General features: G+C 39.0%; 1 non-coding gene across 1 annotated transcript; it reads right to left on the bottom strand.

Annotated features, from left to right (window-relative positions):
* Positions 1 to 578: 578 nt before the first annotated feature.
* LOC111751898 (U6 spliceosomal RNA) lies at positions 579 to 685 on the bottom strand. The gene has a single exon (XR_002786971.1). It is a non-coding gene; the product is annotated as a U6 spliceosomal RNA (small nuclear RNA).
* Between the last annotated feature and the right edge of the window lie 23,416 nt (positions 686 to 24,101).

The raw sequence follows: 24,101 nt of genomic DNA, 5'->3' as shown, positions 1-24,101 counted from the left end.
GGTCTTCCTCTTTTCCACTGACCCTGTACTCTGCCAAGCATGATGTCCTTCTCCAGGAACTGATCCCTCCTGACAACATGTCCAAAGTATGTAAGACGCATTCTCGCCATCCTTGCTTCTAAGGAGCATTATGGTTGTACTTCTTCCAAGACATATTTGTTCATTCTTTTGGCATATTCAATATTCTCCGCCAACACCACAATTCAAAGGGGTCAATTCTTCTTCGATCTTCCTTATTCATCGTCCAGCTTTCACATGCATACGATGCGATTGAAAACACCATGGCTTGGGTCAGGTGCACCCTAGTCTTCAAGGTGACATCTTTGCTCTTCAACACTTTAAAGAGGTCCTTTGCAGCAGATTTACCCAATACAATGCGTCTTTTGATTTCTTGACTGCTGCTTCCATGGGTTTTGATTGTGGATCCAAGCAAAATGAAATCCTTGACAACTTCAATCTATTCTCCATTTATCATGATGTTGCTCATTGGTCCTTGGTACACACTCCCAATTGCTCTTGCCCTAATGAGACAGCCCGCTCCCTCCCTCCACTCTCTCTTTGTGTGTCCATTCCGCCAGAAAAATATGGAACGCTTCACGAATATGCGTGTCATCCTTGCGCAGGGGACACGCTAATATTCTCTGTATTGTTCCAACTTTAGTATATGTGCTGCTGAAGCAAGCACCATTATATTTCTTTAAATGATCATAATTACGATTGCACTGGTTTTTCTCAATTTTGAGAAGAGATGAACAGTATGGTCAGCTTTTATTGTAACAACTTGAATGTGAAATTTATTTTCATGCATTTAAATAGTGTTTTGTTTACATGGTAGAGTTTGATTTTCAGCCAAAACTATGTATTTGTTGACATCATCGAGTGTCTTCAGTATTGCCCACCGACTCGGAAGAAATAATGCATGCAGTAGTACATGAGTTCCATTGAAAGGAATGTAATAATTGAAAATAGTCTAAAAGATCGCCACTTTTATATGTAGCATTTGTTCACATAAATTATATTGGAGCCCTACCATAGCATACCCTCCTCCCTTTTTCTGTTAGTGTCATGCCAAAGGCCATATCTAAAGTGGTTATAATTTATCTTTATTAATTCTACTGGTGCATAGTTGCACAATTATTGTGACTATGCTTATTCATATCTGAAAAACTAAATACAGTCATTTGTTTTTTCAGCCTAATTGGAACACTGAAATTGTGTACTGTGATGTAAACAAACACAAATGGTCATTTGAAACCAGAAATATTAGAAAATAAATTAAATATATAGACATGAGAATGAAGTAATTTGAATTTCAGGCTTAACAATTAATTATCGTATTTAGGAGTCGAAACATCAGTTTAATTTAATTACACACGTATGTAACCTGCAACACGATTAAAAATGTCCTTGTATAATTTTATTTTATACAATTTTGTAAGTTTCATTTATTATAAACAATGAAACATTAGTAAAGTTGACTAGGCATTGTACTTAGAATTTTTTTCCAGTCACAAGGGGAGCATTAGTTATGTTTATAACTTGTCACTGATATGAGTTGAAAAGAACATGTATGAATCTATTTTCATGATGTTCTGGCACAGTTAAAGGTACTCTAAATAGTGGAAACATCTTGTTAGACATGCACTATCTTGAAATTAGTTGTATGTGTTTTAACGATGGTGATAAAAGTATTATTATGCTGCTGCTTGATGTATAGATAATGAGGTTTTTAATGGACGGCTGCTCTACTTTTATATTTTATGATTGCAGAACATAAATGACTGTAGGACCTGCAGCCCTCATTTTTATGAAAATTGAAAATAAAATAGTCATTAAACCCATTGCCATCGAGTCAATTCTGACTCATAGCAACCTTTTAGGATAGAGTAGAACTGCCCCATAGGGTTTCTAAGGAGCACTGCTAGATTCTAACTGCCATCCTTTTGGTTAGCCGCTGAGCTCTTAACCACTGTGCCACCAGGGCTCCCAACTGTCACTACCAACCATTTATTCAACACATATTTGCTGAGTACCTACTCTCTACCCAGTGGTTAAGAGCTTGGCTGCTGACCAAAGCTCCACCAGCTGCTCCTTGGAAACTCTATGGAGTAGTTCTACTCTGTTCTATAGGGTTGTTATGAGTTGGAATCAAATCGAAGGGAATTTTTTTTTAACTCTGTACAAAAGACAAAATCCCCCACATGTCTGTCAGTTTGCCCTACTATGAGGGCTTGCATGTTGCTCTGATGCTGAAAGCTATGCCACTGGTATTCAGATACCAGCAGGGTCACCCATGGAGGACAGGTTTCAGCTGAGCTTCCAGACTAAGAAAGAACAGGAAGAAGTACCCAGCAGTCTACTTCTGAAAAGAATTAACCAGTGAAAACCTTACGAATCCCACCCAGTGCCGTTGAGTCGATTCTGACTCATAGCGACCCTATAGGACAGAGTAGAACTGCCCTACAGAGTTTCCAAGGAGCACCCGGTGGCTTCGAACTGCCGACCTCTTGGTTAGCAGTCGTTGCACTTAACCATTACACCACTAGGGTTTCCACCTTATGAATAAATACCACAATATTGTCTTATATAGTGCCAGAAGATGAGCTCCCCAGATGGGAAGGAACTCAAAAGACGACTAGGGAAGAGCTGCCTCCTCAGAGTAGAGTTGACCTTAATGACGTGGATGGTGTCAAACTCTTGAGACCTTTATTTGCTGATGTGGCACGACTCCAAATGAGAAGAAACAGCTGCAAACATCCATTAATAATCCAAATATGGGATGTATGAATCTAGAAAAATTGGAAATTGTCAAAAATGAACTGGAATGCAGAAACATCGATATCCTAGGTTTTAGTGAGCTGAAATGGACTGGTATTAGCCATCTTGAATCAGACAATCACATGGTCTACTATGCCAGGAATGACAAAGAGGAATGGCATTGCATTCATTGTCGAAAAGAACATTTCAAGATCTATCCTGAAGTAAACGCTGTCAGTGATAGGATAATATCTATACATCTACAAGGAAGACCAGTTAATACAACTATTATTCAAGTTTATGCATCAACCACTAAGGCCACAGATGAAGAAATTGAAGATTTTTACCAGATTCTGCAGTCTGAAATTGATCGAACATGTAATCAGGATGTATTGATAATTACTGGTGATTGGAATGTGAATGTTGGAAACAAAGAGGGATTGGTAGTTGGAAAATATGGCCTTGAGACAGAAACAATGACAGAGATCACATGATAGAATTTTGAAAGACCAATGATTTCTTCATTGCAAGACAAAGTAAAGTATTATAATGACACGTGCAAAGAGCTGGAGATAGAAAACCAAAAGGGAAGAACACGCTCAGCATTTTTCGCGCTGAAAGAACCGAAGAAAAAATTCAAGCCTCAAGTCGCAATAGTGAAGGATTCTATGGGGAAATATTAAATGACGCAGGAAACATCAAAAGAAGATGGAAAGAATACACAGAGACATTATACCAAATAAAATTGGTCGATGTTCAACCATTTCAAAAGGTATCGTATGATCAGGAACCAATGGTACTGAAGGAAGAAGTCCAAGATGCACTGAAGGCATTGGCAAAAAACAAGGCTCCAGGAATTGACAAAGTATCAATTGATACATTTCAACAAACGCATGCAGCTCTGGAAGTGCTCACTCGTCTATGCCAAGAAATTGGAAGACAGCTACCAGGCCAATTGACTGGAAGAGACCCGTATTTATACCCATTCCCAAGAAAGGTGATCCAACTGAATACGGAAATTATTGAACAATATCCTTAATATCACACGCAAGCAAAATTTTGCTAAAGATCATTGAAAGGTGGCTGCAGCAGTATATCGATAGGGAACTGCCAGAAACTGAGGCCGGTTTCAGAAGAGGACTTGGAACCAGGGATATCATTGCTGATGTCAGATGGATCTTGGCTGAAAGCAGAGAATACTAGAAAGATGTTTACCTGTGTTTTATTGACTATGCAGAGGCATTCAACTGTGTGGATCATAACAAATTTTGGATAACATTGTGAAGAATGGGAATTCCAGAACACTTAATTGTGCTCATGAGGAACCTGTACATAGATCAAGAGGCAGTTATTCGAACAGAACAAGGGAATATGGCATGATTTAAAGTCAGGAAAGGTGTGCGTCAGGATTGTACACTTTCACCATAGGTATTCAATCTGTATGATGAACAAATAATCTGAGAAGCTGGGCTATATGAAGAAGAACGGGGCATCAGGATTGGAGGAAGACTCATTAACAACCTGTGTTATGCAAATGACACAACCTTGCTTGCTGAAAGTGAAGGGGACTTGAAGTACTTACTGATGAAGATCAAAGACCACAGCCTTCAGCATGGATTACACTTGACCATAAAGAAAACAAAAATCCTCACAACTAGACCAATAAGCCACGTCATGATAAATAGAGAAAAGATTGAAGTTGTCATAGATTTCATTTTACTTGGATGCACCATCAACACCCATGGAAGCAGCAGTCAAGAAATCAAAAGATGCATTGCATTGGGCAAATCTGCTGCAAAGGACCTCTTTAAAGTGTTGCAAAGCAAAGATGTCTCCTTGAAGACTACGATGTGCCTGACCCAAGCCATGGTATTTTCAATCGCATCATATGCATGTGAAAGCTGGACAGTGAATAAGGAAGACCGAAGAAGAATTGATGCCTTTGAATTGTGGTGTTGGCAAAGAATATTGACTATAAAATGGACTGCCAAAAGAATGAACAAATCTGCCTTGGAAGAAGCACAACCAGAATGCTCCTTAGAAGCAAGGATGACTGTGTCTTACATACTTTGGACATGCTGTCAGGAGGCACCAGTTCCTGGAGAAGGACATCATGCTTGGTAAAGTAGAGGGTCAGCGAAAAAGAGGAAGACCCTCAACAAGATGGACTGACACAGTGCCTGCGACAATGGGATCAAGCATAGCAAGGATTGTAAGGATGGTGCAGGACAAGGCAGTGTTTCATTCTGTGGTATATAGGGTCACTGTGAGTCAGAACCGACTAGACAGCACCCAACAACACCAAAAAAAAGCTTGTGGTATACATATGACGAATACATGACTCTTACCCACAAAGAGATCATGATTGGATAAGATAAAAAGGTATATTCATTAATAATCACACTGTAATATATGTATACTAATAGAGTATATATAAAAACTTGGCAATACAGTATATGCTGTTATGCATTGTTGTTGGTTTTTTCAACAATTTCTGACAATATTAACTCAATGACATTAATTACATTCATCATGCTGTGCAACTATTATCACTACCTTTTTCCCAATTTTTCAACCACCATTAACAGAAACTCAGAGTCCCCTAAGGAATAACTTCATCTCTCCCCCTCCCTCCCACCCTTTTGTGGTGGTTGTTGTTGTTAGGTGCCTTCCATTAGGTTGTGACTCATAGCGACCCTACGTACAACAGAAGAAACACTGCCCGGTCCTGAACCATCCTCACAGTCATTTTTGTTTTTCATCCTATTGTTTATTGTTGTTTTGATTTAAAAATCTGAATGATGAAAGTCATTATCAAAGTATCATACAGTCAAATAGAGTGTGGCTACTGTATTCACACCACATCCTTTTCAGAAAATGTTTTAAATGAAGTGAGTGCCTACTATGGGCAAAGCAGTTTGTTTACTTTTATCTAAAAACTGTGACCTTGCTTGAGGAAGAAAAAAAAGTGAGATGATTGAATGATTTTCCTGCATTTTCTCCACATGTCTTTATCCTTCTGCATTGATCAAATCTGTATTTTCCGTCCTTACTCCCCATTCTCTAACTTGTACACTTTTCTTTCTAATAAGAGGATTTTTTAAAACCCTGTTGATTTAAGTAACTTAACAACAATTGCGAATTGAGTGAAGAGCACACTGTATATAACCTTGCTTCCATCCTATTTATAAATAATAATCACAGGAATAATAGCACTATTTATGATAAGATCTCTAAGCAATTTCTGAACAAGTCACCTCCTGTGGCAACTGATTATGACATTAAGAAGATAAATATAGAACTATTTCCTCAGAATCATTCAAGAAATCAGTAAAGCAGACAGGGTGTTCTTACAAGTACATAGAGTATAACTTGTTTGCCCTAAATATCTATCTTTTTAGCCACCATCCTCCACTGAGTGAAATTCCCACCAAGAGCCATTAATCGATTAGACAACATAAGAAGGTCCCAGCTAAGGAGTCTGCTACTTGTGAGGATGCTTTAAAGTGCTTGGCATGGATTATTTTTATCAGATTAGCTAGTTGATATCTGGAATGTGTAAGTTTTAAGGAAAGAAGCAATAAGGTAGTAGTAAAAAAAAAAAAAAGAAACAGTATGGGGGCTCTAAGAAGGAGAATCTGTCTCTCGTTTGGAAAAACCCCTGGTAACCTCATCTGAACACCACTGTGAGGGAATAAACCCCTGGGTGACACAAAGGATTAAGAGCTCAGCTGCTAACTGAAAAATTGGCAGTTCGAATCCACCCCAAGGCACCTCAGAAGAAAGGCCTGGTGATCTACTTCCAAAAGATCAGCCATTGAAAACCCTATGGAGCACAGTTCTACTCCAACACATAGGGCCACTATGAGTCAGAATCCACTGGACTCAAAAGCAACTCATTTGGTTTGGGTTTTTATACGGAAACAATGGCTTTCCACAATCCAGGAATTTTCCTAAATAAAAGAACCTTTAACCCTGGATATAAATTATGCCACTCCCCTAGAAGACAGAAGTGGATGCAGGGTTTGTTTCACATCAGGAACCTGGCCAGCAACTTAAAAAATTGCCAGGTGTTGGGCTGAGGAAAGTCTTCCTACCGGAAGATCTTCTGCCTCACACTAGCATAAAAAACATTAGCATAAGCTAGTGTAAATATATACTTAACAAGTGTGTTGCCATTAGCCCAGCCCATTTCTATAACAAACATCAGTTATCAATCATGCCATTTGTTTCCTCTGGGTTGGGATAAAGCCTTAGAATTCTTCTTAGCCCACCACTTCTAAAAGCAGCTGCCAATTGTTTAGAGGTTGTCCTTGATAAGAAACTAATTTTTCACCCCAGGAGTAAGATAACCTCAAGAGATAATAAGGGCATTATAATTGCAAAACTTATTTACACTATGCCAAGTTGTGTAAAGCCAATTCACACTCTTTACTTCTCTAGAAATTAACAATCTGATCTTCCTCAATATCTCCAATCTATTAGATATGAGGATCAGAGCGGATGGAGAGAACTAAATCTTTTCCTAACCTGATAAACTAAGTCTGAGGCTGTTTTAATAATTATTCTTATATGACTCAGTTTGTGCTTGTTTACTCACATAAATTCTTAGTCTTTTGGAGTTTCACCACCTTCCTTCTACAAGATAGCATCTGAATATTTTGAGGAGGAATACGGCTCACGCAATTTCGTTGTGGTAAACACTGATGTCTGAATCCTTGCAGGTTACTGCTGAAGAATGGCTGGACTGATCTGTTTTTTGGACAATGACTGCTAAGGTAAGATGAACCTCATCTAGTCTTTTAGTGATGTGCTGAAAACTACCTCTAGAGCCATGTATCCAAAGACTCAATCTTCTCACCCCAAACAGCCTCCTTTTCTTGTTTATAGGTCATAGCTTGTCTACCTGTACTCTCATTACCTCCAAAGCACCTTACCAGAATACAGAGGAACTTCTGAGTCATGTATACGCTTGTGAAACCAGGAACACTGGCTCAGGCAACACCCACAAATTATACTGTACTATTTATTTTATACATTGTTGGAAATGGTTATGTGTGTGCCTTTTAGAGACTTGCAGCTTACCCTACTATAGTAGAGAAAATGTGTCACTAGGCCTGATACCTTCGATCTTCTGTATACATACTTAAATATATCTAAAGACATACACACTCACATACAACTTGAAGTTCAAAATCAAATTGAAGTTGGGAGTTGGGAATGGAGATAAGAATCCTGACATCAGACTTTCTCCACGTGCCTCTGTCTATCTTGCTCTCTCCACAATACCACAAGATGTAAGAAGAATCTCACTTCTATCCAGTAATTCTCTCTAGTCTACCTGGGCCAAAGTGGACAAGTTTCAGGTTTTATATGTACTCAAAATCATTTATTGCTTCTTAACCCAATCTCTTGACTATGACTTAATGGCCAGGTGTGAAAGAGAAAATAGCCTACCGATAAATAAACCAACTTAGGAGACATTTCAAAAATGTCTTATCTGTTATAGAAATATATCGGTCTTCCTTGATTATATGCCTCCAGTAGAAAAGCAGAATTAATTTATTGTTGCTGTTATGGTTTTCCTATACAATAACTGCACACATTGAAGAGGATTATTATTGCCTCATAGATAATTTAATAGATTGGAACTCAGCAAAATTTATGCAGAAGTATGAGCTTTTGTGACAAAAATTTTGGTCTATAACCAACATATTCCAATAGGAGACATTGTTCCATCAAACTGAACCAAATTTGAAATTTTATATTTACAGTTTTATATGTGGGATTAAAACAAGCAAGGTTTTTTCCTCCTGTCAAAACATAAATACCCTGAACAAATTAACAAGTTAAAACATCATTTATTTTTACTTTAGCATGTTTGGATTAATTAGATCCTTTCCTGACAACAGTTATTTTGGGTCAAATGCAGGCTGAACAGAGCATGAGGTCATCAAATTACAGGAAGAGTTGCTCATGAAATGGTATCATCATATGTGAGAAGTTCACAGAATTTTTTTTTAATGTAAAATTTGTTTTGAAGACAAGGGCCAGCACTAACTTCAATAAACCAAAACCTAGAGGGTTGACTGGACGTTTAACTGTTCTTCCGACTTCTTAAACCAGTGGATTCCGACCCATAGCTACTCTGTAGGACAGAGTAGAACTGCCCCATAGGGTTTCTAAGGCCGTAATCTTTACAGAAGCAGACTGCCACATCTTTCTCCCACGGAGTGGTTATGGCTTCACACTGGCAGCCTTTTGGTTAGCAGCCGAGTGCTTATCCACTGCACCACCTGGGGTCCTTTCTAAGTTCTTAGCATTACACAAATAAAGCCTTGGTTTCTGCTTTGATTTGTTTTGTTTTGGGGGGGAATTACCGTAGCCCTATGAAATTACATCACTTTTATGCTTTGTCCCAATATTACACATTTTTTTCTAATCCTTCTACCTCTGCTCTTGGTCCTCCATCATATTAGTGGGTCTAGTGAATGTAATAAATTACCTCCCTGTGAATCATCAAGTTTACTGCGTAGATTCTGATCCCTGTCTTGCTTCCAATGGTCGTGGCACTGGCTCCTGTGTCCCAGGCAAGCCTGTAAAGCTGGTCTGACAAGTGTCTCAGCAAAGGTTGTTTTAATTTAGAACAAGTTTAATTAAGACTCTCAGTAGAGGAGCCCCACAGGCCTTCCTGAAGTCTTACTAATGTGCAATGCAATTATTGTGATATCATGGGAATCAGAACCAAGCAAGTGGATAAATTGTCTGTCAGGAATTATAACATACCGTGTAACTGGTGACTACCAAGATGATGGAGAATATTAGTAAAGGAGGAGTTACTGCTTAAGCTAAGGACTCTTGAAAACTAGAAGAAGGGAGTGGGGAATAATTTCTAAAAGAATATGCTTACCGGAACCAATTCCAAGCCCTTTTTGTGGAGAAAGTAGTAAAATACGAACTAAGTGTGTTATATGTTAATACCGGATCTTGATACTATAGGAAATGTATTTACGTGGAGGGAAATAAGCCCATAGCAGGGTTTTGCTCTTTGATTTCTGAAGGGAGCAATGATACACTCTACCAAAGTCATGCACAAAAGGAAACTCTACTCTGGTCAGTTATACATAGGAGTGGGAAGAGGGAGAACCTACTCTCTAATCCCCACAGGAAATACTTCCTTATACAAATTTGGCAGTTTGTCTCGGTTCTGGAGAACAAAGGAACACGCTAACTAGATGTGCAGAAAATTAAATCATTTTCTCACCACTTGACTTGTGAGGGCTTGGGTGATTACTTCCTAATGTATGGGAGTATATTTTTGCGCTTGCCAAAATGGAGCACATAAAGCAATGCATTCGTTCACCAATAAAATATTTAAAAAAATAATTTAAAAAGCCAGATCATCTGAATCAATTTGCATATATTTGTTTTTCAAACCAGCACCCCATGAATCTATTTTTCCTTATCTCCCTCCTTTCTGTCAGCATTCTCCTTCTCCCTGTAGATTCTATTCCCTTCAAACAAAGCATTCGTGCAAGCTGCTTTCAGTATTTCTACAAAACAAGAAGTAGCATTTCCAGTCCACCTTTTGTAGTTATTTGACCTTGCTGCTTTTCTGAACATAAAAGTCTTATTCTCTGTAGAACTGCTGGCGGTATGAGAAACTATCAGTCAATTTTACAGACGCTACAAACACTTCAGTTCACTACAAAGTTAAGAGTATCATAGTAAATCTCACATTATGGGTTCTATTTTCAAATAATTGACTTAGGAGCAAGCATTATTTAGGCCCATCTCTTGCAAGCAGTGGGATCCGCAGGTGAAAAGAACCCAGAATATCAATCTAGGACATTAGTGACATCATAACAAGTGCCATAGCCTGAATTTCCAAGATATGGCTTAGGAAATGTAAAACGCTGTCATTCAGTACAGAGCTGAATGCATTTTAAGGGAAACACAGAGATGCTGAGGGTGGGGATTAATCACTCCTATTAGCCACATCAGAAAATATATTTAAAATTTAAACATTTACCCCAAATCTCAGAGTTTTGTAAGAATATGAATTCATGATTACTTTTTAAAACGCTTGGAAATATTGAGATAGCCAGTTTATTTTTAAAACTAAAATTAGCCAGTGAAGGTAGTCTTCCATTAAGCCCAGGTAGAAAGTAACCATCATTGCTCTATTCCTAGAATGTCCAAAGGTGTCTTTATCAACTGCGTTCTTCTTTAAAAAGCAAATTACATCTGATAGCATTTCTTCTTTTTATCCTTGAGTGTGAATTCAGTATACAATAGAAAACTTGGGCTTTCTATGACAGAGGGCATTTGAAATAGGACTATATATATATGTGTGTGTATATATATATATGTATGTATCTATGGAAACCCTGGTGGCATAGTGGTTAAGTGCTATGGCTGCTAACCAAGAGGTCGGCAGTTCAAATCCGCCAGGCGCGCCTTTTAAACTCTATGGGGTAGTTCTACTCTGTCCTATAGGGTCGTTATGAGTCGGAATCGACTCGACGGCAGTGAGTTTTTGGGTTGTATGTATGTATATATATATCACCTTCCACTTATCCATATAGACCCAGAAATGCAGCATGCATGTGAGGATACACACACACACACACTCAGGCACACACATACACAGATTCAACCAAGATTCAAATATCTGCTTGTGCATTTGCCAAGACAAATATTCCATGCTTGCCTCTTACCGCAATCAGCAATTACATCACATTGCTTCTCTCTGACATTTCTCTCCGTTGTATGAATATTCTATCCATTATCACCTGTGTATTTCCCCTTACATGAAATAACTCCCATATTCCTACAAACCCCTTTGCCAACTAACAAATGTGTTTATTCTTTAATGTACATGCAGTCCATACAATTTGTACTCTGAGGAGCCTTCTCAAACAAACCTCCCCCGCCCCCCATTAATACCATCGTACAGCATGGCCCCCACTTCATTGGGGAGAGGGAGAAGAGTGGTGCATACCACTATTATAAACATTATCACATTATTTTGTGATTCATTCTTCCATATATTGCCTCAACCAGATTGTGAGCATAACAAGAATACCAAAACCAAAACCTGTTGCCATCAAGTCAATTCCAACTTATAGCAACTCTACAAGACAGAGTAGAACTGCCCCTTAATAGAGACTGTTTTCTTTATATTGTATCCTCAGTGCCTGGCACAGAGTAGGCACCTAATAAAATGTTAATGAATGGGATGTCAAATGCTACTATGCCCCAGTTAGTAAAATTAATATTCACTTAAGCAAATAATAGTTTATAAGGGAAAATTGATTTTAAAAAATCCATGTTTGTTTCAAAGGCACATATAAGTAATTTTGACATTTCCTCTGTTTTAAATGTTGTCACCTTGTAGGTATTAATGCAGCTTAGTTATCTCATGGGGCTATAACACATAAACCACGAGTGGGTGGCTTCAATAAACAGAAATTTATTTTCTCACAGTTTAGGAGGCTAGAAGTCTGAAATCAAGGTGCAAGCTCTAGGAAAAGGCTTTCTCTCTTTGTCAGCCTTGGAAGAAGGTCTTTGTCTTTTCTGAGCTTCTGCTCCTAGGTGATCTTCCTGTGGTTTGGCATCTATCTTACCCCATCTCTGCTTTCCTGTTTAATCTCTTTCATATCTCAAGAGAGATTGACTCAAGACATATCCTACGATAATACTGTCTCATTAACATAACAAAGAAAAACATCCTCACATGGGATTATAACCACAGGAACAGAGGTTAGGATTTACAACACATATTTTTGGGGACACAATTCAATACCCAACATTACACCTTCGGCCCTCCAAAATTTATGTCCTTGTCACACGCAAAACACATTCACCCCATCACATCATCCCAAAATCTTAAATCAACTCCAAGTCTAAATTCCATCCTGGGACAAAATTCCTCTTCATCTGTGAACCTGTGAAACCTGGAATACAAGTTATCTGTTCCAAAGTACAATGGTGGAACAGACACAAGGTAGACATTTCCTTTACAAGTGGGAGAAACTGGAGAGAAAGAAGGGATAACAGGCACCAAGCAAGAACAGCAGAACAATTTACATTAGCTCTCGAAGCTTGAAAATAATCTTCTGTTCTCTGAGACCAACTGGACACTGGATGTTGGCCATGTCCTCTGGGTTCTGGGTGGAGGCCCCTTGGCTCTGAGCCTCAGTCAATGGCTTATCTAGGGTATGGCACCAGCCCTGGGCACATAGTTCCACTGAGCAGTTTCTAGTAAGTTGGTGCAGGCCAGTGTACTTACTCGAGCACTGTAATGTGCTAATGAAAAGATTAACGAGCTTGGCCTGTATTTTTGGGCTCACATTATGGTAAAGTTATCTAAGAGACAGGTGTCAGATGTTTGGATAGGAGCACAATTTCAGTGCTTGCCATACGTGCTATTTCATGTAGATACACCGCTAGCCTACAGGACTAATAGAAACTGCTCGGTGGCTCCACGTGCCCCAGGCTGGTGAAATACCTGCCATACCCTCGTTGTGCATCTGACTTCAGCTTCACCTTCTGGGCCCATTGGGATGGCACTCTGCTCCCTCTGTTTTGGGCAGCCCCATTCTTCTAGTCCATCTGAGTGGTGACCCCACCCCCTCAGCCCAGGCAGACTCCATTCTTCTGCCCCTTGGGCATGGCAGCCCTGCCCCATCAGCTTTGGGTGGCAGCCCTATCTCCCTGGTGCACTTCAACGGCAGCCTCACACTCCGGAAACCGAGTTGGGGAAGATCCAACTCTTTGAAACCTAGGAAGCTGTGACCCCACCCTTTGAGGTCCAGGAGATGGTGGCCCTACACTCTGAAACCGAGGAGATCTTGCTTCCCATGCTCCTTTCAACAGTTCTGCTGATCTCTGAGCTGTTCTAGGGATGGTCCTTTTCTTTTCTTGGAGGACAACAGATGTAATTACTTTGGCCTGTTTCCTGCCTGTAGAATTCCAAGAGGCAGCCAGTGTTCTTTCCTTTTGTTCTTTCTCTATCCCCTTTAGTCCAAGCTGATGGGTTTTCTGTTGGGGTAGTTGGTTAGATCCATCAGTCACAGGCTGAATATCTTTAACAAAAGATTGTGTAACCTCATCCTTGGTGAACATTCTAGGACACATGTCCATAGTTTGTACAACAGAATTTTCCAAATCTTTAAGTTCTGTGATCATTTTGCACAGTTCATTTTTAAGTCCATCTCTTTCCTCTCGCATTTTACTAGAAGTGTCAAGGAGAAGCCACACGGCCCCTTTAAGAGTTTGCTTATAAATCTCCTCAGCTAGATATCCAAGTTTATCACTTACAAGTTCTACCTTCCACCAAACATTTGAACATAAATCAGAAATACGTATTCTCTAGAATGATACCGTCTCTGTATTTTTCCTCACTTCCTTCTGAGAGATCACCGGTATTTCCTCTGATGTGCATAATTCTACCAACTGTCTCTTCAAGGCAATCTAGGCTTTTAGTATTACAACAACCAACCTATTGCCATCCAGTCGACTCCAACTCATAGCAACCCTATAGGACAGAGCAGAACTGCCCCATAGGGTTTCCAAGGAGCGCCTGTTGGGTTCAAACTGCCAACCTTTTGGTTAGCAACTGTGGCTCTTAACCACTATGCCACCAGGGTTTAGGCACTTAAAACTCTTGCAGTCTCTATCTTTTACCCAATTCCAAAATCACTTCTACATTTTAGGTATTAGAGCAGCACCCCCACTTCTCGGTACCAAGTTCTGTCTTAGTTATCTAGTGCTGCTGTAACAGAAATACGGCAAATGCGGGGTTTTAACAAACAAGAAGTTATTTTCTTACAGTTTAGGAGGCTATAACTCCAAATTCAGGGTGCTGGCTCTAGGGGAAGGCTTTATGTTGGCTGTGGAGGAAGGTAATTGCCTCTTCTGAGCTTCTGCTCCTGGGTGATCTTCTTGTGGCTTGGCATCTCTCTCCCTTCACCTCTGCTTTCTTGTTTAATCTCTTTTATATCTCAAAAGAGACTGGCTAAACATAACAAAGATGACTCATTCTCAAATAGGATTATAACCACGGGAATAGAGATTAGGATTTACAACATGTATTTTGGGGGGACGCAATTCAATCCCTAACAGCAGCATATAGAATAACAAACAAAGTTTTCTTGGTAGCTGTGCTTAGAAATATATGATATGTAAATAGTTTTCGATCTCTAATAATGCTGATTTAATAAAAATATTGTGAACTTATTTACTTTCAGTAAATACAACTTTCTTTCAACAGGTGTTATTTACGTGCATACTATGTGCAAAAATAAACTGGCTAATTTCCTCATTAGGTGTAATTTGGGATTAGGTTATGACCTGTACAATGCACACAGAAGATATATAGAATATATACTAAACTGGAACACTGAAACAGATTCAAATAGAGAATTAAAAAAAAAGTAGCGACAGGCTACAACCAGATCCTAAAAAAGGATTCTCTTCAAATTTCTTGGGAGAGGGTGGGCGTGGGAGAGATTTCTAAATGAAAATATGTTGCCTGTAAACTGATGAAGTAGACAAAACAATATCAGTAAGTTGTTCAGCGACCTAATAAGTGAGTCAAGTAGCTTCAAAATGCAGAAATGTCCTCTGCTTTTGGACCAGTAGAAATCTCTTTGTTTTCCAAAGCAAGTAGAGAGAGAGAGAGGAAAAAAAGATGACATGGATGGCTGGTATTTAAGAAAAGGATGCTTGATCCTAATCCAGAACATAGGAGAAATTGTTCAAAACCAATTTCTTCTTTGCAAAGATTAACCCCCAAGTGCTGCCACTGTCAGGATTCGCTTGAATAATCTGCCTAAGGGTTGCTTCAGTGTTTTCACCCATCTTTTTCTGGGAAAAAAAGAAAATAAAAACATGGGATGACATTTTTGTCTGAGTGCTTCTCCTTTCAATCATGCTATGATGTTGCATTCTTCTGGTTCTCTCATAAAAATAAATAAATAAGTGAAAAACCTTTCCATATAGCAACCTCACACTTCCTGTTGCACACCAAGGCTCTTGTTAATGAAAATTGATTTTTGTGTAAGTTACGTAGGAGAATCATGTACTTCCCGGCATACAGTAAGTCATTTCTGAGTATAGCCTCAGAGACAGGTTCACATCTGGGATCGTGCTTAGAATTACACGGAAATGCTAATGGAGAATCTGATACTTGAAATGCTAGCAGGCAAACTTCACTAAAACTGAATGTGACTCACTAAAACCTCCTTGCATCAGTGCCTGCTCCCCCTCCCCAAATATACACCTTAACTATGTTCATGGTGGGGGGTGTCTATAGATTAATTGTATTCATTGCCATACTTTCAAGAAACTCAATTTCCACAAGCCAAAGATGTGAAAAGAATAAGAATAAATAATGTTGGGCTGTTTTGACATCCCTGACATCACGTCGTTCTCTTTGTTTTGACAAGAAAAAGTAGATTATATTTGTAGTGTTCATTATCCCAATTAGCCTCAGCTCATCTTAGTAACACAGTGTTTCTTGTTTTACACATGATACAAAACATTAAGGCCCAACAACGTAAGGCAAGGCCCATATGTGGCATCTTTTATTAAAATCTTTTTGATTGATGTTATCCACCAGCAAGGACCAATGTCTATTGTAGTATAAGAGACCCCATAGGAGTCCGTGCCTGTTTGCAACAATGATGAAAAATCTGACCTATTATATATTTTGCTTATGTATTTGTCTCGCCTCACTAGAACATAGCCCCTCTAGGGCAAATGTTTCTTTTTCTGCCTTGTTCATTCCTATAACCTCAGTGCCTACAAAAGTAGTTAGCAAATACCAAAAAAAACAAACCAAGCCCGTTTCCATCGAGTTGATGCCAACTCATAGTGACCCTATGGGACAGAGTAGAACTGGCCCATAGGGTTGCCAAGCAGTGCCTGGTGGATTCAAATTGCTGACCTTTTGGTTAGCAGTCATAGCACCTAACCACTGGGCCACCAGAGCTCCAATTAGCAAATATTTCTTGATTGAGTGAGTGAATGAATAAATGCAAATATCTTTGCTTGAAATCAGTACCATTCAAATCACAGGACCTATCTTTTTTTTTTTCACCACCATTAGCACTCACAGGAATTTCAAATATCAGATATGAAAGCAGGAAGGTTTTCCTTCTTATATTGCTACCTCGCTATCCCTCCGTCACATTTTGTTTAGTCATAACTTTGTGCTTTTTTATATTCCTTCCTCTGTTTGGAATTCCCTTACTTTTTTTTTTTAATAATTTTTATTGTGCTTTAAGTGAAAGTTTACAAATCAAGTCAGTCTCTCACACAAACATCCATATACTCCTTGCCACACACTCCCAATTACTCTCCCCCTAATGAGACAGCCCACTCTCTCCCTCCACTCTCTCTTTTCGTGTCCTTTTGGCCAGCTTCTAACCCCCTCCACCTTCTCATCTCCCCTCCAGGCAGGAGATTCCAACATAGTCTCAAGTGTCCACCTGATCCAAGAAGCTCACTCCTCACCAGCATCCCTCTCCAACCCATTGTCCAGTACAATCCATGTCTGAAGAGTTGGCTCTGGGAATGATTCCTGTCCTGGGGCAACAGAAGGTCAGGGGGTCATGACCACCGGTATCCTTCCAGTCTCAGTCAGACCATTAATTCTGGTCTTATGAGAATTTGGGGTCTGCATCCCACTGCTCTACTGCTCCCACAGGGATTCTCAGTAGTGTTCCCTGTCAGGGAAGTCATCGGTTGTAGCCGAGCACCATACAGTTCTTCTGGTCTCAGGATGATGTAGTCGCTGGTTCCTGTGGCCCTTTCTGTCTCTTGGGCTTGTGTCCTTGGTGTTCTTCATTCTCCTTTGATCCAGGTGGGTTGAGGCCAATTGATGCATCTTAGATGGCTGCTTGCTAGCACTTAAGACCCCAGACGCCACTCACCAAAGTGGGATGCAGAATGTTTTCTTAATAGATTTTATTATGGCAATTGACTTAGATGTCCCCTGAAACCATGGTCCCCAGACCTCTGCCCCTGCTACGCTGGCCTTCGGAAGCATTCAGTTTATTCAGGAAAATCTTTGCTTTTGGTTTAGTCCAATTGTGCTGACCTCCCCTGTATTGTGTTCTGCCTTTCTCTTCACCTAAAGTGGTTCTTACCTACTATCTAATTAGTGAGTACCCCTCTCCTACCCTCCCTCCCTCCCCCGTCTCATAACCACAAAAGAATGTTTTCTTCTCAGTTTAAACTATTTTCCAAGTTCTCGGAATAGTGGTCGTATACAATATTTGTCCTTTTGCAACTGACTAATTTCACTCAGCATAATGCCCTCCTGGTTCCTTCATGTTATGAAATGTTTCACAGATTCCTCACTGTTCTTTATTGATGCGTAGTATTCCATTGTGCGAATATACCATAATTTATTTATCCATTCATCCGTTGATGGGTACCTTGGTTGCGTCCATCTTTTTGCTGTTGTAAACAGTGCTGCAATAAACATGGGTGTGCATATATCTGTTCATGTAAAGGCTCTTATTTCTCTAGGATATATTCCAAGGAGTGGGATTGCTGGATCGAATGGTAGTTCTATTTCTAACTTTTTAAGGAAGTGCCAAATCGATTTCCAAAGTGGTTGTACCATTTTACATTCCCACCAGCAGTGTAGAAGTGTTCCAATCTCTCCACAGCCTCTCCAACATTTATTATTTTGTGTTTTTTGAATTAATGCCAGCCTTGTTGGAGTGAGATGAAATCTCATTGCAGTTTTGATCTGCATTTCTCTAATGGCTAATGATAGTGAACATTTCCTCATGTATCTGTTAGCTACCTGAATGTCTTCTTTAGTGAAGTATCTATCCATATCTTTTGCCCATTTTTTAATTGGGTTATTTGTCTTTTTGCAGTTGAGTTTTTGCAGTATCATGGAGATTTTAGAGATCAGGCGCTGATCAGAAATGTCATAGCTAAAAACATTTTCCCAGTCTGTAGGCAGTCTTTTTACTCTTTTGGTGAAGTCTTTGGATGAGCATAAGTGTTTGATTTTTAGGAGCTGCCAGTAATCTAGTTTTTCTTCTACATTCTTCACAATGTTTTCTATACTGTTTATGCCATGTGTTAGGGCTCCTAACGTTGTCCCTATTTTTTCTTCCATGATCTTTATCATTTTAGATTTTATATTTAGATCTTTGATCCATTTTGAGTTAGTTTTCGTGCATGGAGTGAGGTATGGGTCTTGTTTCATATTTTTGCAGATGGATATCCAGTTATGCCAGCATCATTTGTTAAAAAGACTGTCTTTTCTCCATTTAACTGTTTTGGGGCTTTTGTCAAATATCAACTGGTCATATGTGGATGGATTTATGTCTGGATTCTCAATTCTGTTCCATTGGTCTATGTATCTGTTGTTGTACCAGTACCAGGCTGTTTTGACTACTGTGGCGGTAAAGTTCTAAAATCAGGTAAAGTAAGGCCTCCCACCTTGTTCTTCTTTTTCAGTAATGCCTTGTTTATCCAGGGCCTCTTTCCCTTCCGTATGAAGTTAGTGATTTGTTTCTCCATCTCATTAAAGAATGTCCTTGGGATTTGGATTGAAATTGCATTAAATGTATAGATCGCTTTTGGTAGAATAGACATTTTTATAATGTTAAGTCTTCTTATCCATGAGCAAGGTATGTCGTTCCACTTATGTAAGTCCTCTTTTGGTTTCTTGCAGAAGCGAACTGTAGTTTTCTTTGTATAAGTCTTTTACATCTCTGGTAAGATTTATTCCTAAGCATTTTATCTTCTTGAGGGCTACTGTAAACGGCATTGATTTGGTGATTTCCTCTTCCATGTTCTTTTTGTTGGTGTAGAGGAATCCAACTGATTTTTGTATGGTTCTCTTGTATCCCAATACTCTGCTGAACTCTTCTATTAGTTTCAGTGGTTTTCTGGAGGATTCCTTAGGGTTTTCTGTGTATAAGATCTTGTCATCTGCACATACAGATACATTGATTTCTTCCTTGCCAATCTGGATGCCCTTTATTTCTTTATCTAGCCTAATTGCTCTGGCTAGGACTTCCAGCACAATGTTGAATAAGAGTGGTGATAAAGGGTATCCTTGTCTGATTCCGATCTCAATGGGAATGCTTTCAGGCTCTCTCCATTTAGGGTAATGTTGTCTGTTGGCTTTGTATAAATGCCCTTTATTATGTTGAGGAATTTTCCTTCTATTCCTATTTTGCTGAAAGTTTTTATCATGAATGAGTGTTGAACTTTGTCAAATGCCTTTTCTGCATTAATTGATAAAATCATGTGATTCTTGTCTTTTGTTTCATTTATGTGGTGGATTACATTTATTGTTTTTCTAATGTTGAACCATCCCCGCATACCTTGGATGAATCCCAGTTGCTCATGGTGAATTATTTTTTTGATATGCTGTTGAATTCTATTGGCTAGAATTTTGTTGAGGATTTTTGTATCTACATTCATGAGGGATATAGGTCTATAATTTTCTTTTCTTGTGGTGTCTTTACTTGGTTTTAGTATCAGGGAGATGGTGGCTTCATAGAATGAGTTTGGTAGTATTCCATCCTTTTCTATGGTCTGAAATACCTTTAGTAGTAGTGGTGTTAACTCTTCTCTGAAAGTTTGGTAGACCTCTGCAGTGAAGCCGTCCAGACCAGGGCTTTTTTTTTGTTGGGAGTTTTTTGATTACCTTTTCAATCTCTTCTTTTGTTATGGGTCTGTTTAGTTGTTCTACCTCTGTCTGTGTTAGTTTAGGTAGGTAGTGTGTGTCTAGGAATTCATCCATTTCTTCTAGGTTTCCAAATTTGAGTATAGTTTTTCATAGTAATCTGATATGATTCTTTTAATTTCAATTGGATCTGTTGTAATATCGCCCATCTCATTTCTTATTCGGGTTATTTGCTTCCTCTCCTGTTTTTCTGTTGTCAGTTTGGCCAATGGTTTATCAATTTTGTTGAATTTTTCAAAAAACCAGCTTTTGGTCTTGTTAATTCTTTCAATTGTTTTTCTATTTCATTTAGTTCAGCTCCAATTTTTATTATTTGTTTTCTTCTGGTGCCTGTGGGTTACTTTTGTTGCTCTCTTTCTATTTGTTCAAGTTGTAGGGATAATTCTTTGATTTTGGCCCTTTCTTCTTTTTGGATGTGTGCATTTCTTGATCTAAATTGGCCTCTGAGCCCCGCTTTTGCTGTGTCCCAAAGGTTCTGATAGGAAGTGTTTTCGTTCTCATTGGATTCTCTGAATTTCTTTCTTCCATTCTTAATGTCTTCTATAATCCAGTCTTTTTTGAGCAGGGTATTGTTCAGTTTCCAAGTGTTTGATTTCTTTTCCCTGCTTTTCCTGTTATTGATTTCCATTTTTATGGCCTTATGGTCAGAGAAGATGCTTTGTAATATTTCAATGTTTTGGATTCTGCTAAGGCTTGCTTTATGACCTAATATGTGATCTATTCTAGAGAATGTTCCATGTGCACTAGAAAAGAAAATATAGTTGGTTGCTGTTGTGTGGAGTGTTCTCTATATGTCTATGAAGTCAAGTTGGTTGATTGTGGCCTTTAGGTCTTCTGTGTCTTTATTGAGCTTCTTTCTGGATGTCCTGTCCTTCACCGAAAGTGCTGTGTTGAAGTCTCCTACTATTATTGTGGAGCTGTCTATCTCACTTTTCAATGCTGAGAGAGTTTGTTTTATGTATCTTGCAGCCCTGTAATTGGGTGCATAAATATTTAATAAGGTTATATCTTCTTGGTGTATTGTCCCTTTAATCATTATATTGTGTCCTTCCTTATCCTTTCTGATGGATTTAACTTTAAAGTCTATTTTTTCAGGAATTAATATTGCCACTCCTGCTCTTTTTTGATTGTTGTTTGCTTGATATATTTTTTTCCATCCTTTGAGTTTTAGTTTGTTTGTGTCTCTAAGTCTATGGTGTGCCTCTTCTAGGCAGTATATAGACGGATCTTGTTTTTTAATCCATTCTGCCACTCTCTGTTCTTTATTGGTGCATTACTCCATTTACATTCAGGGTAATTATGGATAGGTATGAATTTATGAATTTAGTGCTATCATTTTGAAGTCTTTTTTTTGTGTTGACAGGTTCTTTTTCCCACTAGATTTTATGTGCTGAGTAGATTTTCTTTGCATATTGTCCTTTCCTCATATTTGTTGTTGTTGATTTTGTTTCTGCTGAGTCTGTGTTTTTCTCTTGTATTTTATTTTGATGAGTAGGATAGTTTGTCTCCTTTGTGGTTACCTTATTATTTACCCCTATTTTTCTAAATTTATAACTAACTTTTATTTCTTTGCATCGCTGTATCTTCCTTTCTATATGTAAGGTGTATGATTACATTTCTTAGTCCCTCTTTATTCTTTTAATATTGTCTTCTTTTATATAATTACATCGCCGTTACCATGTGTTGGTCTCTTTTTTTTTTAATCTTGCTTTGTATTTTTTTTGGATTTCCCTGTCTGGGTTGACTTCGGGTTGCTCTGCCCAGTGTTCTAGTCTTGGGTCGATACCTGATATTATTGATTTTCTAACCAAAGTACTCCCTTTAGTATTTCTTGTAGTTTTGGTTTGGTTTTTACAAATTCCCTCAACTTGTGTTTATCTGGAAATGTCTTAATTTCACCTTCATATTTAAGAGACAGTTTTGATGGATATATGATTCTTGGCAAGCAATTTTTTCCTTCAATATTTATAATATGTCATTCCATTGCCTTCTTGCCTGTATGGTTTCTGCCGATTATTCCGAGCTTATTCTTACTGGCTCTCCCTTGTAGGTGACTTTTCTTTTATCCCTCACTGCTCTTATAATTGTCTCTTTATCTTTGGTTTTGGCAAGCTTGATTACAATATGTCTTGGTGACTTTCTTTTAAGATCTACCTTATGTGGAGTTCGATGAGCATCTTGGATAGATATCTTCTCATCTTTCACAATATTAGGGAAGCTTTCTGCCAACAAATCCTCGACAATTTTCTCTGTATTTTCTGTTATCCCTCCCTGTTCTGGTACTCCAGTCACTCATAGGTTATTTCCCTTGATAGAGTCCCACATGATTCTTAAGGTTTCTTCATTTTTAAAAATTCTTTTATCTGATTTTTCTTCAAATATATTAGTACCAAGTGATTTATCTTTGAGTTCAGAAATTCTAGCTTCTACTTGCTCAATTCTGCTCCTCTGACTTTCTACTGAGTTGTCTAATTCTGTAATTTTATTGTTAATCTTCTGAATTTCTGATTGCTGTCTGTCTATGGATTTTTCCAGCTTATTAAACTTTTCATTATGTTCCGGAATAATCTTTCTGATTTCTTCAGTTGCTTTATTTGTGTGTTCCTGTGCTTGTTCTGTGTCTTGTCTCATTTCCTTCCTGATGTCTTGAAGGTTTCTGTATATTAAACTTTTGTATTCTGCATCTGGTAATTCCAGGAATGCACTTTCATCTAAAAGATCCCTGGATTCTTTGTTTTGAAAGCCTGTTGAGGTGATCGTGGTCTGTTTCTTTCTGTGACTTGATATTGACTGTTGTCTCCGAGCCATTTATGTTATTGTATTAGTTTATGCTTGCTTACTGTGTCGTAGCTGCTTGCTTTGTTTTGTTTTGGTATACCCCTATGGGTTGCTTGAATGAGTTAGCTTGATTATTTTCGCCTTTGGAGCTCTGACCTCCTGTCCCCAGCTGGCTATAGCTGTTATTAGGTATATCAGTCTGGGAGTCCATTTGGTTTTCTTGTATGAATTCAGCTCAGGTTTCCAGACAGCTGATATCAAGTTTGTGGTACAAGCTCTGTCCTACAGTTTTAGAGGGGCAGGGGTGATTGGTGTATATACCAGCATCTGATTGTAGCAGGGGGTCATGCTCTGAACAAGGCAGGGGCCTGAGAACCGACCCCCAGGTGTCTCTAGAGCATGCTGGTGGGTGGGCTTTGCAGAGGGACCATGGGCCCCTAACGTTTTTGTAGTAAGGACTGGGAGGTACCAGTTATCCCTGGACCCCTGTCGCGGGTGGCTGGGAGACCCAAGTGGAGCCACCAGTCTTTAGGTCCCTGATGTGGGTAGGTGAGGACCTTGTTTAATAGGTAAAGCAATGTCAAACGTCAAACACCCACCTGTCGACCGCACCACTGAAATGGTTGGAGTTTGCCAACAAGGGCGTATTCTGCCAAAATAGGCCCACATAGGTCCATGCAGAAGGGAAAGGTGCTCAAGGTCCACAGATGGTTTATGTCTGGACAGGAGCCACTTCTGCCCTGAGCTCCCCCAGTTAATGGAGCTAGCAAATTATCTTTTCCCACAGTTGCAATTTTTTTCCTTCCCCAAGGCTGGGAGGATGGCTCCAGGT

The sequence above is a fragment of the Loxodonta africana genome, chromosome X (genome assembly GCF_030014295.1).
Source record: "Loxodonta africana isolate mLoxAfr1 chromosome X, mLoxAfr1.hap2, whole genome shotgun sequence".
Taxonomy (NCBI): domain Eukaryota; kingdom Metazoa; phylum Chordata; class Mammalia; order Proboscidea; family Elephantidae; genus Loxodonta; species Loxodonta africana.
Note: the sequence above shows the minus strand (reverse complement) of the source record. Positions and strands in the feature narration are given on the sequence as shown.